Source organism: Phycodurus eques, chromosome 15 (assembly GCF_024500275.1).
Source record: "Phycodurus eques isolate BA_2022a chromosome 15, UOR_Pequ_1.1, whole genome shotgun sequence".
Taxonomy (NCBI): domain Eukaryota; kingdom Metazoa; phylum Chordata; class Actinopteri; order Syngnathiformes; family Syngnathidae; genus Phycodurus; species Phycodurus eques.
In genome coordinates, this window is record NC_084539.1 from 12,900,391 (window position 1) to 12,915,886 (window position 15,496).

Sequence of the window (15,496 nt, forward strand, 5' to 3'; positions counted from 1 at the left end):
TCCATGCATAATAATTTGGAACGCAGTGTAATATACTGTATATACTATATTTCCTCACTGGTATTGAGTTGTTTCAGAGGAGCCTCACATCTCGCATACAGGCGTTGGGGATCAATACTTCACTGTATCCAACTTGATGGTGGTGCAGAGTATTTAATCATCTGCCACATTTCAATCAGTCAAGCTCAGACGTGTCTTCATTACATTTGCTGGGTTTGTGTCAAGGTCACAGCCTGTCCTTGAGCTTCCATTTCCTTATGGGGTAGGAATGTGGATAAGGGCTACTGCCCCATGTTGCTCTTTGAGTTATGTTATGTAATGAGCTTCCTTTGCTCCCCGTGGACTTAATGTCATTATGGAAATGTTTTACCTGGATCCTCCTCCCCACCTCTCACTTTCAATTGTTCAGTTTTGTGCATCTTTGAACAGGCCATTAGAAATCCATTATAGGACATTCTCCTCTGAGAATACCACTCAGATGACCTCATTTAATTTCCAAATAAATTAGCTAATAATGGCATCCAGTGTGTTATTATTTGTTTATTTGAGTTATACAGTTGATAGATACACAATAAATAATAACAAATATTTCCAGGAAATTTCTCAGACTAAAGCATAAAGCCCAACTATATGCCAACACTTGACTGTGGAGCTTCCATATAAAATCTCAGGCAGTCTAACTATTTCCGTTTTTCGTCCTCTCTTCAGCATTCTGTTATATTTTTCAAAACGCTATCTGCTAGTCAATGCCACACTCCCAAAGGAAAATTAAAAGGTTAAAGTTTCAGCACTACGCCCAACATCGCTGAGTGCCTATATGGCAGGCTTCTAGTAAGTACAACAGCCTTCTTAGTTTTTTGTTTTTTTTTACCTTTCCCATGGATGAAAAGATTCAATGTCAGTGACTTGACGCCCTCCACAGGGACAACTTTAGCAGAACTGTATTAACTGACAATGGTTTTCTAAAGTGTTCCTGAGCCCACATGACAAGAGCCTGTAAACAATGATGTAGTTTTTTTAATGTAGTGTCGCCTGAAGGATCAAAGGTCAGAGACATTCAATGTTGGTTTTCAGCCTGTCTGCTTACGTGCAGAGATTTCTCCCAATTATCTGTATCTATTGATGATATTATGGACTGTAGATCAGGGGTGTCAAACTCATTTTAGTTCACAGACCACATTCACCCCAATTAGATCTCAAGTTGGCTGGAGCAGGATATTTGTTCCTTAAGAAAAGCTATGAGTAATTAAATTTTTTTCCCATTGTTTTGGTGCAAATAATTACAAGTATAGCCGGAAAATATTTATTTATTTATTGATTATTAATGTGTCGTAAATGTTGCATATCATATGGGGAATCAGAGTTTTTCGCAAAAACCTTTGCAATTTCAACATTTTATTTATCAGTGAACATGCACTGTTCAGTCATCAATCCTTTGTAAATGTATACATAAAAATACAAGTTGTGGCAGTGCATGAAAAAAAACAAAAAGGTTCCACCTGTCAATCTCTTTTGAGCCGAAGCTTTTGCAAGATTTAATGTCTTTAAATATGTCTAAAGGAGGTACTTATTTTCACAGAACTGTAGTGCAAAGGTGTCACAGCACTTTCACAAGTCCACAATGTCATTTTAAGTGTCATCACTGTGCGCTCTAGTGGACATAATTAAAATAGCAGTGAATCTGTTCTCCATTCCCACGGGCCGGACTGGACCCTTGACAGGCCAGTTCTGGCTCGCAGGCCGTACTTTTGAGACCCCTGCTGTAGCTGATGAAATCCTTACATTTCTTGTAATTGTATGTTGAGAAACATTGTTCTTAAACTGTTGCACTTTGCACATTTGCTCACGCAGTTGTCCACAAAGTGATCAACCTCACCCCAATGCTTTCTTGTTTGTGAACAACTGAGTTCCTGAGCAACTGAGCAACTAATGCTCCTTTTATACCAATCATGACACTCATTTTCCAATTAACCTGTTCACTTGTTCGAATGAAACAAAGACTCCCTTCAAGAACCAATGTTTGGGAGGAAAGACATGTCTGGCCTAAACGTTTCTGCATGGACATGACTACGCCGTGGTTTCTGATCCAGCTGTTTTCTACAAGGTGCCAAACGAAAACGCGACTATGTAAGGGGAAATTTGCCAGTTGAGACAACAAGTCGGGAACCTCAAATTGAAACAAAGGTTCGGCATTCATTGTTTTTGCGTCGTAGGATAAATACATGCAGTTCCTCACCAGGTAAGACAAGTTCAATTAACATGAGTAACATGCATAAAATAAATGTATCTCATGCTTTTTAAAGCACTAATAAACGTTATCTAATGATACATACAAGTGCAGAAATTCAATTTATTTTCTAAGAGTTAAGGTGTATAGGAATTGTTTATTCAGTTACTAACATAATTTTACAAATACAGCTTGAAATCGTTGTCCTTCCTGGCAATTGATGTGGATGAATTTAATTTAATGACACAAAATATCTTGTTCAATGAATTTTTGGTATGTCTAGACAGGATCTTGTGAAGAATACATTTATTTTGTTAAGTCCGTACAACAGAAGTGCGTGGCATATTGTCAGTTCACAAATTAACATTTTATTTGACAAGATGGAGAGGGGAACGAGATATTTTTGTCCTCTATATAAATGCACTTAATTGGAGTTAAGCACACCAACAAAAGAATTGCTTGACTTGATTACTGCATAATGTCATGTGAAAAACTAGAGCAATCATGCTAGATGTCAAGAGTGAATTAAACCAAACATCCATCACATTAGATCAGCATGTGATTATTGCACACAAAAGCCTGATTGAATTATTAAACTCAACATAGGCGAGGCCACCGTACCGCCCCTGCCTAATTCTGTTTGATATATTAATATTTCAAGAAAATGTACCGGTATCAGCTGATATTATGAAAATAAAATGTATTTGCATTATAATCAACAAGCGTTAAGCATTAACCAACCTAGAACATTTTAGTTTTATATATGTTACTGTAAAACTAAAATTAATTGCCAACCAGAGGTATTTCATAGTATGTGATTACAATTAAAATGTAATTATAGTGAATTATAATTAGAATTAAATTACCCCATAGCAAGTTGTAAGGAACGGCAAAATTTTTTAAGATAGGGACATGCTGAAGGTTGTGGTGCCCTTCTGTACTTTTCATCAGTTCCTCATGCAGATGTTTGCAGAGCCGGTATCATGCCTTATGATGAGGAAAGACCCCTCTGTGGTCCACCTAAGCCCAGTCTTGTATAAATGACTGTATTGAAAACAACGGTTCGGTTTCAGCAAAATCACACCTGATGTCATTAAGCAATCAGCACTATTAAATACACAACAGCATTCAGACAGAATATAACTGCTGTCATACTTTGGAAGAGAAACTATTTCAGGTTTATATCCTTGTTATCATCTACTAATTTGCTGTTTTATTATCACAACTGCTGCATGTGCCCTTTTCTCAAGCCTCATAATTAGGCTGCTGTATCAACTGCTTTGCTAAATCTTCCTTCCATTGTCTCATGGATTAGTCATTGTTAATTGTAGACCCTGTGAAGGGAAAGCATTCATAGAATTTGGCCCCGGTTTGCCTCATCCACAGATGTTTCTTGAGCTCTACGAGTTATAAATATGGAATCTCTTCAAACTTTAATGGATACATTCTGAATGATATGCTGTACAATACAAGACAGAAGTAGTTGGCAAAAAACAAAAACGAGAAAGCATAATAATAATCATAATAATTAATAATAATAATTTTAGTCGGAACGGTGGACGACTTGTTAGCTTATCTGTCTCACAGTTCTGATGACCTGGGTTCAAATCCGGCCTCCCCTGTGTGGAGTTTGCATGTTCTCCCCGTGTCTGTGTGGGTTTTTCCCTGAGTACTCCGGTTTCCTCCCACATCCCAAAAACACGCATGGTAGGTTAATTGAAGACTCTAAATTGCCTGTAGATGTGAATGTGAGTGTGAATGGTTGTTTGTTTATGTGTGTCCTGTGATTGGCTGACGACCAGTCCAGAGTGGGAGAAGACATACTGTAGCTGAGCCTGAGGAGCCACATGGATGTGCAGGGCATCACAATGACTGAGGCTGGAAAAGAGCCACCCCTGGAGGTGGACGGCAGCCACGACAGATGAACGGGAGATGGTGGAGCAGGATTGACCACAGTAGGGCAGAAGTAGAAAGTTATCAATTTGAGCCTATCAGGATGGAAGCTGATGAGTGATAACTGGATAGATAGCTAACTGGCTCAAAAATGAGGCAGCAGTCTCACCCTTGCTATATATAGCACTTTCTATATCATCACAGTGTCCAAAGCACTTCACCGAGGCTCACATTCACCCATATAGTCCTACACCAGTGAGCAGCTGCTGCAATGCAGGCGTTTAGTGTCTCGGCCAAGGACACTTGGACTGTGGACAGTCAGAGCTGGGATTCGCACCGCCGACCCTTCAGTCACTGGACAACCTACTCTACCAACTAACCAACTCTTTTCCCCGTGGCCAACAAGGTTTGACACAGTGTCACAGCCAGTCAATTCGTGGAACACTGGTAGTGCACATGCTTTCTCAAGCTCTACGTCTGCTGCAGTTTGATGGGCTGCTAAGTATTGGAAATTCTTTCCAGCTCAAAAAGCCAACCAAATCTTTTCTTTTGGCTGTAGAGTCTGAGCCACTGCCATAGCTAGAACCACAACATCTGTATCAACTGTTTGAATCATGATTTTATGATGGCCATTTTTTGGTACACGGGCCACAAATAATAACATGTGACTATCACCTTTCTTGTGCATACTAGGAGCAATCGAAGACCTATGTGGGAGTGGTGGCTTGCTAAGGACTTACATATCATTAGTGACGACCTGTTTATCCTTCTACACGAACAATCTGAGTAGAGGATCTAAGAGCAAGGCAAACAGCGGGGTCTAATTGATGTCAATTCTAAGAAAGCTGCAAGTTCCTGGACCTGCAGGACTGCTGCAGGACCTACTACACGTCTCTGAACCCTGTCCCATGCTTTGCTCTTGTAACAACTTTCAGGGACTCAGACAAGTAGCGGTCCCACACTTTAAAATTTTCTGGTCAGATATGAACATAGTCATTGAAGGTTTTTACTCAATTTGCTTTCAGCATCTGGATGATGGCTGTCCCATCTAAAATAGTGCAGGTAACCTTCAAACTGGTAGAGCATGCACAGTGAACATGGCATGGAAGGCATGGAAGTAGATCACTGTTCAGTCCGAGACGGAAACCTCCCCCATCAAAATTAGTGTACATGATTTGTTCTTGTGTCGAGAGAACTTTTGTAGGTTTCCATCTGTGGTCTGGAAAGCCATGTACAATCTTGAAAATAGCTCTATTTCCTGTTTGAGAGCTATTTCTGTGTGTCTTTTGATACTCTCCTCACGGCTGAAGTACCGAACACTATCAGCTTAATGTTGTTATAATGTTGTAGAATGGCTTTGTTCTCTCAACAGGGCGCTCTCTACTGAAAGCTTCAAATTATGTGCTCTCCTGTCTGCTTCACCTTTTTGACTGCCTCAGCAGCTGAAGTTCAAGCAATTTCCTTTGAGTGGAGTACAATCAGGGCCTTGGTTTCATCTTCATATGGGCTTTCAAAATGTTCCTGGACATTTTTTTTGGAACCAATCTCAAACCCCTGTGTGGATCGGTCAACATCTGGTCCCCATACCTTCCATTGCAATAGTGCAGATGCGTTGACAGTGAGGCCCACAGTACCAGCATCTCTTTTGATGCAAGCAATCATTTGCTCCTGGGCCTCGTCGATGTCCATGGAGGAAACACTTTTTTCATCCTCTGAACAGTGACACTGGCTGCCCTGAATGTTTGAGCTATGCTCGAGTGTGTCCTAGGGCAGTCCCCAACTACCGGGATCGGTACCAGGCCGCAGGCCATTTGGTACTGGACTTCACGACACATCAAATCATACCCTCATATCAACTAATGCCCTTACTTGTTGAATAGCATTTTAATTGTTATTGTCTTTACAACGTCACAGTCAAGAGTAACCCCACATCACCAGGGTTTTCGGCAAATTACTTTCTTCAGGCTTCTCAATGAATAAAACAGCCTTTTTGTTTGGCGTCAAAGCAGCTGGAATTAGACAGATTGGTAAAAAGATTTATTGGATGACCGAGGTCCAACCAATCTTGCATTTGCTGGATGGTTACTCTGACCTTATACTGTGCAGCCCCTCTTTGCTGGAATGAAGGTACTTCCACACTACCGTTAACACAAAGCAGCCCGTCGTCACCCAACCCATTCATTGTGTATGTGCTACCGTGTTGCAGGGCGCAACGCCTTGCCACCAAGGTTGACGTAGCGCAAGGTGGGTGCCTGCCACCGAAGCAGTGACGACATCTCCATTAGGAGATGACGGAAGAATAATTCCAGAGTGTAAACACCATGTGTTTGTGGCTGAGTGGTTTTAGAGTGAAAATTACATTTTGCAATAATTAAAGCGGTGTCCCAGTGTCCCGAGCTATGGAACACAAGACATGTTGTACGTGTTCAAAAAGGCACTGTGATTAAGGGAGATCTCACTTTGGAGTATAAATGGCTGGCCTTGCAAGGGAGCTTTATTTGAGTCTGCTGTTGTCACAAACTGTGCTCCAAATCTGCCCTGTGTCGATGTTTCATTTGTGGAAAGCCTTGAGAGATGATACAAATGTGTTGGACATTAATCAGAAAATGAGAAACGTGAAGGACCCCATCAGAACGTGATCGGCCGGGAGGGAAAATACCGCTTGAGCGCCGGCCAAACCGTTGCGCACGTTTGAGCCTCTGGGACTCAGCAGCACCTTCCCCCTCAAGGCCTGCCATGGATACCATGATAGACCTAAGGTAGACATAAGAAAACTTAGCAAGACTTTGATACAGAGAGAAAATTGGCCAAAATCTCAAGGCATACTACGTTTTGGACAAACAGGGCTGCTGTGGCTGCTGGGAATGAAGTAGTGTGTAAACGCAGCATTATTTTTCAGCTGCGGAAGTGTGATATTTGGGGTGTGTATTATACTTGAGAAATTATGGTAAATACCTGGAAATAAATTTAAAAAAAAAAAATGTTCAACTATGTTACAAATTGTTAATAAAGGATTTTCTTACCTGTGCCGATACTTTTGCGCAGGAGTGTCTCTGAGCTTTATGTTGAACTGCCTGTGAACTTTCTCAGAATTAACATTCTTTAGTAAGAGCTGATGTAATCTGCTGTATGACACTTTTTCTCAGTATCTGTTGAGCATACATATCAAAGGAGACGCACGCTGAATATTTTGTACATTAGAGTAAAAGAAGGTCAAATGAGTCAAGCGTTTACAAGGGATACATACATAAAATCTTTATCCTTTTTTTATCTTTCTTTCGAATTGTCTATTCGTAAAACATATAAACACACTGATGTAGTTAAATACATTTTCACACTCCTAAAAGCTTTATTTCCACTTATATTATTGCCAGAAAAAATGCTTACAAAATACAGATTCCTGTTTTTATTAATAGAGATAAGACACTCACTCTATAAAGACAGTTTCCTTGCATTGTAGAAAGTTTGGCACCACATAGTTCAGTTTAAAACTAAAATTAAAGTTTTATAACACACATCTGCCACTAAACTACTTACATTGTCTTCATCGTGCATGGAAGAATGTTGCCGCAGGGCTTTTTGTATTTGACCAAGCCGGAAATGTTTCCTTGTCTCTCCAGTCTGCAAACAGAATACCTTTCCAAGCATGTTGCATGCTTTCTCAATAGTCACAGAAGTAAAGCAGCAGGAAAATTAGTTAGTAAACATTAGTTACTACATATACTAAAGAGAAAGAAATCTGAACAGAGGGAGAAGCTATTTGAATAACTCAACCGTGATCATCAGAACACACATTGTGACTGTATAGAGCAGCTGAGGCCTGGGAGTCAAAGATGGAAGAAAAAATGGGCAGATGTCTTTGTCATGTGCTTGTTACTTTTGATGCGTCCTTCTAAAATAATATGCAACGTAAACACATCCAAGAGGATGTGTTGTACTACCAGTGTTTAAATATGCAATCTAAAGGGAAACATGGGCAAAGCCTTTTAAATTGTAAAATGAAAAGGTGGGCGGGGGGGGGGGGGGGGGGGGGGGGGGGGAAGCAAGTGCGTTATATGCGTATCAAATTATTCATGTTGACAAAGACTGCCCCTGGCACCTGATTCCTGATTTTTAGGACTGTCTATTTAAATCTATTTTCAAGCGATTAATATCTGACTTCACAATACAGCCTGCATTTTCACACAGCCAAAATGCAGGTAAACAACTGCACAAGTGAACTGAACATTAATAAATAGGTCATAAGTAATATTGTCTTGGTGGACCAGCCAGGACACAAAATTTGTTTTATCACATGTGATGAAATCAATGACATGGTAAAGTTATATATTACATTGTAATTATGTTTATTACTGGGGATACATTCAACCCACTAACAATAGGTGAAAATCTGTGATATAGAGAGACCATATAAAAACGTTTTATGTTTTACCCCTCCCACACCCTAATTAAAGACAATATTTATTTTTTCCCTTCATTTGTTATATATTGGGACAAGTTACATTAATTAACATTCCAACAATAAAATGTAGATTCACCAAATTATAGCCAAAAGGCGAATTTCCATTGGTTATCCCCCTGAAAAGTATAGCAGTCGTCCCCTTTCATTTGATTATTTTATATTTATGGTCAAGAAGTGTTTTTCATCCAAATATTTACAGTAGTTATGACTTTATTACTACACTAGCGTTGGCTCCGACTACAAATTTGGATTGCGTCGCCACTGTGGGAACTGAACTCCTTTGTAAACCAAGGACGCCTGTACTGTATGTTCCATCCTAATGGAAATATTAAAGACATGAGATGGTGTAAATATATTAATGGCTTAATGTGGATTACATTTAATAATCAGTCATATTCCATTAAAAGTAGACGGTCAACGTTGGAGAAACAAAATATCCTAAACGAGAGATTCGAGACTGGTGTGAGTATCCCTAGGGGTGGGTGAACTGCCTCTAACATAAAATTGTGTTGGGGGAATTTCATACAATAATGTATTTTAATAATTAAAGAGCTGTTTTAAATATTTATAAATATAAATATTTTTAGTGTGGGACAATGGAAATCGAGTCTTAGGGAAGATCATAGACAGACGAAGAGGAGGAAAAAGGGTGAAGGGGCATGACTGCCTTGCTTTTCATATGGTGCAAAATATAACAACTTAAGTGGCAGAACAGTCACTTTGTTTTCAATGGTGTTTATCTGTTTGTTTTGAAAATAAATTGGTTGATAAACCACACTGTGCCCTTGCCAGGAAAGTGGCATGAACAGGAAGTCTACTGTACAATCAGTAGTCATATGGATAAAGAAATCCCTTATAGGCACTAGTACGTGTTATTAATAAATATTTTCCACAAAACTATGCAGGTAATTTTATACAGTACATTAAAAAGTCCATCTGGAAATATTTGATACTTTCCTGAAAAATCACAGCTGGATATGACTCACTACCCACTTCCGAAATGCTACAGATTTTAATTCACAGAAAATTAAGGATTTTTTTGAATGATTTTTCAATATTAAACACTGTGTGGATTGCTGGCCAGTGGCCATGCAATCAACCTGGCCATTTTGACATTGCAATCATCTAGAATTTGGTTCCTCTTAGAATAGCATGAGACCAACGAATGTACAACAACACACATTTCTCATTAAGTAATAAGTATTTTTGACTCTGTTGTTCACCGTATGAGCTTTCTGGCAACATTGTTGCCTCATGTAATAATAACACAGGTGCATGTTACTGCGACCAAAGCTTTACTGCAGCAATGGATATTTTTATGTGAAAAACATCAAAAACACTTTGTCGAATGCTATAATTAAGCAATTTGCAAAATGGAAATGTCACCTCTTAAAAAATATAGAATTTCTGTATTTCGATGTGTGTGTTTTTAATGTGGCTTATTTTGCACACCACACTGTAATCTAACAACTCAAGAACATGTATATATGTATATATATATAATTTCACCTCTAGCCTCTTTATTTCACCTAAAGCCTCTAGTGGCTGCAATATATCCATCCACGTCATCGTGGTGTTTTCCATGCCTTGTGAGATAACTATATCACTGGGCAGCTCAAGTTTGTATATAGCTGGGGATGGGAAACTCATGCCGGCGGCCCAAGTACATCATTGAGTGTTCTTTTACCCACACCCAAAAAAAATAAGCCAGACAAATGTAACAGCTGTACAGTATCTCCACAATTCAATCTTTGCACACATTTTCAGCAATAATCTTCAAACATATATTAAGCATGTAGAAATAAATCTCTGAATTCACTTTACAGGGTCTTTATTCAAACTTGGATCAATTGTGTTATGACAAAACAAACTCACAACTCGCTGAAAGAAGCTCCTGTTTCACTTTGCCTTATGTACAGTATGCAAGTTTACTTAAGATATGCAGAAGTACCCCAGATTCACTCAGCCTCTTATCGCTACTAAATTCACAGGAGGCTCCATTGAAACTGCCGTGGACCATAAAAAGAAGTGAGTTCTCTTTGAAATTCAATGGTATCGTGAAATCTTATTGAACAGAGAACTCGGTGCTTTACATTTTGGCCCCCACAAAAATGTTTTCACACTTGACACTTGATTAAGATGATGAATGTTGCAATTTGTCTCATGTGCAAGTAAACCGGGACTCACCTCTTCAAGCGGTTTGGTCCTCATACATGCAAAAGACGTCTGGTGCCGTTTTGGTGAGTTTATCTTAAGTATGAACACTGCACGAAGCAAAGACATCACCAGTACTATAATGACAGTGGTAAACAAAAATTATGCAAATTTAGTACCAAAGCGAATGACGTGTTGTCTTCTAAGAACCAAGTAATATATGATCAGTTCTGTTTCTGTGACAGTGGGTGATTACTGAATGTGCCAACAAACCAACTAATTGTCGTTTTATTTTTGCATGCTTCAACTTCAGCAAAATGGGTGAGTGTTTTGCTCTACATTTATGTTAAATGACCCAGGTGGTCATCCATTCACAACTTTGACTGTCTTAATAATTGATCAATAACTGTTGCCCTGCTTTATGGGTAACCGAACATTCGTGTAGCATTTTGCAAAATATATGCTTTATTTTTACACTGGGTGACCACAATATTAGGTACACCTCCTCACGTGGAGCTAAAAAAGTAAAATGTTATACTTGAGACATCTCTCAGTGCGATGCAGTACAGTTCCATGACACGGCAAAAACCGAAACCACTGCTACGTGTTTGAACGTAGAGTTCAATACATTATCTCTCTGACAGTCTCAGTAAAAACTCAGCGTTATTATATATATGGAGTCACATATAATTAATCATTAACTTAAATCCAATAGTAAAAATGTTGGAATTAAGTTTTCTATTTTGTTTCTATTCTGTTTTCATTATTTAGATTCTTTTTTTTTTTGCCTGTATGTGTTTTTGTATTTTTTTTTTCAACCACATGTATTTTAAACAGCAGCTGTTCAAAGCACTGATAAACAAATCCTTATCCCTACACCTCCCACTGTGATCAAATCCGATGGAATTGTTGTCACAAACAAATTTAAGATGATTCATTGATTCAACAAACACTTTGTCAAGGCTGGGTGTGCTGTTAGTGTTTCGTGATTCTACATTCTCCAGTCATCTCAGGAACTGCGACTCATTCAACCGCTTAGAGCACCACCCCATCCCCCCACCCACCCCCACTTCTCCTTTCAATTTGTAGTTTCTGATATACTGTCTGAGATGCTCAACCTGGACACATACATCTCCGTGCCTGGATGAGCAAGACCCTTTCTTTTTGAAAACTGGAGCTCACATCATTGCAGCCCCCATCTGCAATCTGTTCAACCTTTCGCTGCAAACTGGAGTGTTTTCCAAGGATCAGAAATCTGCTTCAGTCATCCCACTCTTTAAAGGAGGTGATAACAAATCTTTGAACCGGTTCAGACCCATTTCTTTTTTTATTTTTTTTAAATAAATGAGTTCCCAAAGTGTAAACGATTTGACAGTCTCACACAGCTGAATTTGTAGGCAAAATGTGTCTGTGACCTTCCGTGTTTATGTGGTCTGCATCAGCATTGTTTGGTTGAAGTTGAAGTGTCCATCCACCCAGGTAATTTAATCTAATAAATGTGTCATTGGCAATGTGACTTCATGCATCATTATTTAATTGTTTGTATTGCCTTTTATTGCGTATGCCACTTTTTTATAACCACCAACACTGATTTTTAAAGCCACGTCACAACCAAAATAGTCACAGGAGAAAGAACGAAGCGCAAGCATATAAAACTCAGCACTTGGCAATAGAGGGGAGTAAAAAATAAACGACATAGTAGATGAGAAACTGAATGTATTTTTGGCAAGGCACAAATGATACGGTGCATGAGGGCACTAATGATTTTGTGTTCATTACAGTAGACACATTCAATTCAACTAACAAAGTGCACAAGCATTATGTTGATTAATTTTGTGGTTGTAAAGAGTCAAATGGAAATTAAACAATTAAAATTTCATGATGCTTGAGGCTCTTGTGTGAAGCACAGAAATCTATAAAGAATCTGGAATAAATGAGTTGGCATCTGAATGCTACGGTCACAGTATTTTATGAAAACAATGTCTACAACCTCTGTGGATGGGAAGTAATTTTACAAAACAGCTAAATGTCTGCTTCCTTTTTCACACAACACTCTAGCCTTATGCCCCGATAAAGGTATTGGTGGGTGCCAACCAGTGGTAGACAGTCAGGGTCAGCAGGCCTTCCCTACTTACATACCTACATTTACAACCAAAATTGTTCAATAAGATTGTATGAATGTATTCTCAGCAGTCTACTGTTTACGTATTAGTGTTTTTCCAGTGCATGAATGTGGATGTTATAATTTTTGTCCAATCAGATTTCAGCCTCTATAGGCCTGATTTACAAAGATCACAGAGACCAGGCACTAAATTGACTGTAACGAATCGTGTTGTTGGCCGTGTTGTGAGTAATTTACTAAGAATGCTTATTTTGTTTTCCTCTTTTTTATTTTATTTTATTCATTTCTTTTTTTTTAAACCTGTCCTATTTAGCTACATGGCCTTGCAGAATGGTGGAACTGTATGTCTTTTGTGCTGGAACAGTTTTGCTGTGCAACAGGGGAGTTTGAAATACTCCCTCTGCTTCTTTTGAATTTGTTTTATTTTTCAGATGTTTTTTGAAAATGCAGCCGGACAGAAAAGGGCTTTAGGGGACAGACGGGAAGGACAGAGTGGACAAGGGGAATAGGGGTGAGAAACACAACTGAACAATAGTGAGGCAGTCTAGATATTTGAGTACCATTTAACTACCATTACAATAGTCAAATCGTGTTATTATTAGTGGATTAGAGGGCACCCGGTAAGGACTAAACAAGAGAACAAGATGAGAGAGGACAGAAAAGGGCAGGACAGGATATGGGAAAATGAGCAAGGCAGTGCTACTGACGAGGGGTGCGGTGGGATTTTATTTAGTGTCTAAACACCTGTAAGAACCTTCCAATCTTCTGCCCTAGTTTGAATGTGTGAGAAGATGTTACCTGAGATAAACTGCGTTGACGAGAGACAGAACTCTAATTTACATTTAAACAGGTAAGTGGATTCAAAAATAGACGCGGTGGGAAGTCTGACATAGTTAACATGATCAATCAGGGTCTTGTAATTGACTGTTTACTCGGCTTAAGGACACAGTTATACTCTTTTGACGGCAAAATGATAGCACACTGTCGAGCTGACATTAGCTAGTGAGCTAGCCATAATGTTTTACTAAATGACTCAAAGGCAACCCAAACCTTTTATCCAACAAAACACGATGAATGTTTGGTTTCCAGTCTGTGCTTGGCTACTCTGCCACAAAATAGTTTTTCCATATTTTCTGTGCAACTATTTATGACATCCACTTGTTTTATCCTCCTCACCCACAGGTTCAGCTGGATTAATTTGACTTTTATTAAGGAACTCTAAATAATAATCCATAATAATAATAATAATAATCAAACCTTTTGCAGTATATCTGGCAGCGCAACTCCAAACATACAAAGTTTTTGTGATTGTTTTACTTAAGGTCAGTGGTAGTCAATCACTGTTTTTCCAACTGTAAGTATCCCGAGGCCTATTATATACAACATTATGGTCTGTAATGCTAGACGACTATGAAGTGGTCTATAGTGTTATACAAATATAGAGTAACAGAAAAAGATCATTATTCTGCTTTATTCAGCTGAATCTTGTTCAAGTGTGTGTCAGTGGGATTTAAGAGCACATTTGTTCTTGAGGAGACTTTGTGAAAGAGGCTCACTGTTTGTAGCGTGCATAATTCAATGCAGGGTTACAATAGTCACAATTAGAGAGGAGCCTACTAAGCGTACGTGCATAACATGCTTGTTGAGGTCGCAGAAGCACTGTTTGCCTTTTGTATACCACCATTTGTCATTGGCGATGTATTGATTTCGTCTGGACTGAGAAAATGTTGCATTTCTTCTGTCTCTTTTTGCCTGAGCTCAGTTTCTCGAGAAAAATTACTTTTTTCGTATCGAGACCCATTGCAGCATGTCAAGTACTTTTGTGGCTATTCGAGCTCATTTGACTCCATCCCTAAACCAACGCTATCCTATTTTTCTTAATGACTACCAACAAACAGGAGCAAACAAAGGAACATTTGTGTGATGAGCAGCACATTTAATGCATTACGTTTCAGAGCGTTCTTACCAACTTATAGTCTGAGATGAACTTCAACATTTATTAGAGGTGAATTCTTTTTGAGGAGCTACTCAGGCAGTGATGGTTGGAACTTTGATGATGGAAAAACAACATTATGCAACCATTAATCATTTTCCCCAGTGAGGCATCTTTACAGACATATATTAATCTGTGTTGGGAATATGTGAAGTTGGATGTCTACCTTTATAATGTTACATTATTTGATTGGGATGCTTATAAGCTACAGTGTTCTAATTTAAGTACTTGTAATTATAAAGCATCCACCTCTTTGATGTGAGAACCATCAAATGGGTTTGTAAGTACCATGATGAGAAGCAGTTTATGAAAAGGGGAAGCTACACAATCACTGTAATTGCTCTGGCAGGTGAAGCAAAATCATGCTAAAAGTTGACTTTATGTATCGACAGGAACATGTCAAGTGTATTTTAATAACAGTCAAGAGCCTGTCTGCAACTTCTAAACAATTCTAAAAATTCTGCGGAAAACAAGCCCAAAGGAGTAAATTGTAAATGCTTTAACATAAGTAGCCCCAAACTAATTTGACATGAAGACTTCAAAATGACAGCGTTGTTTACACAAGAAGGGCCCACAACTCTTACTTGCTAATCATTTTGACTGAGACGCTCTAAATTGAAAACGGGAAACTTTTTCACCTTCTTA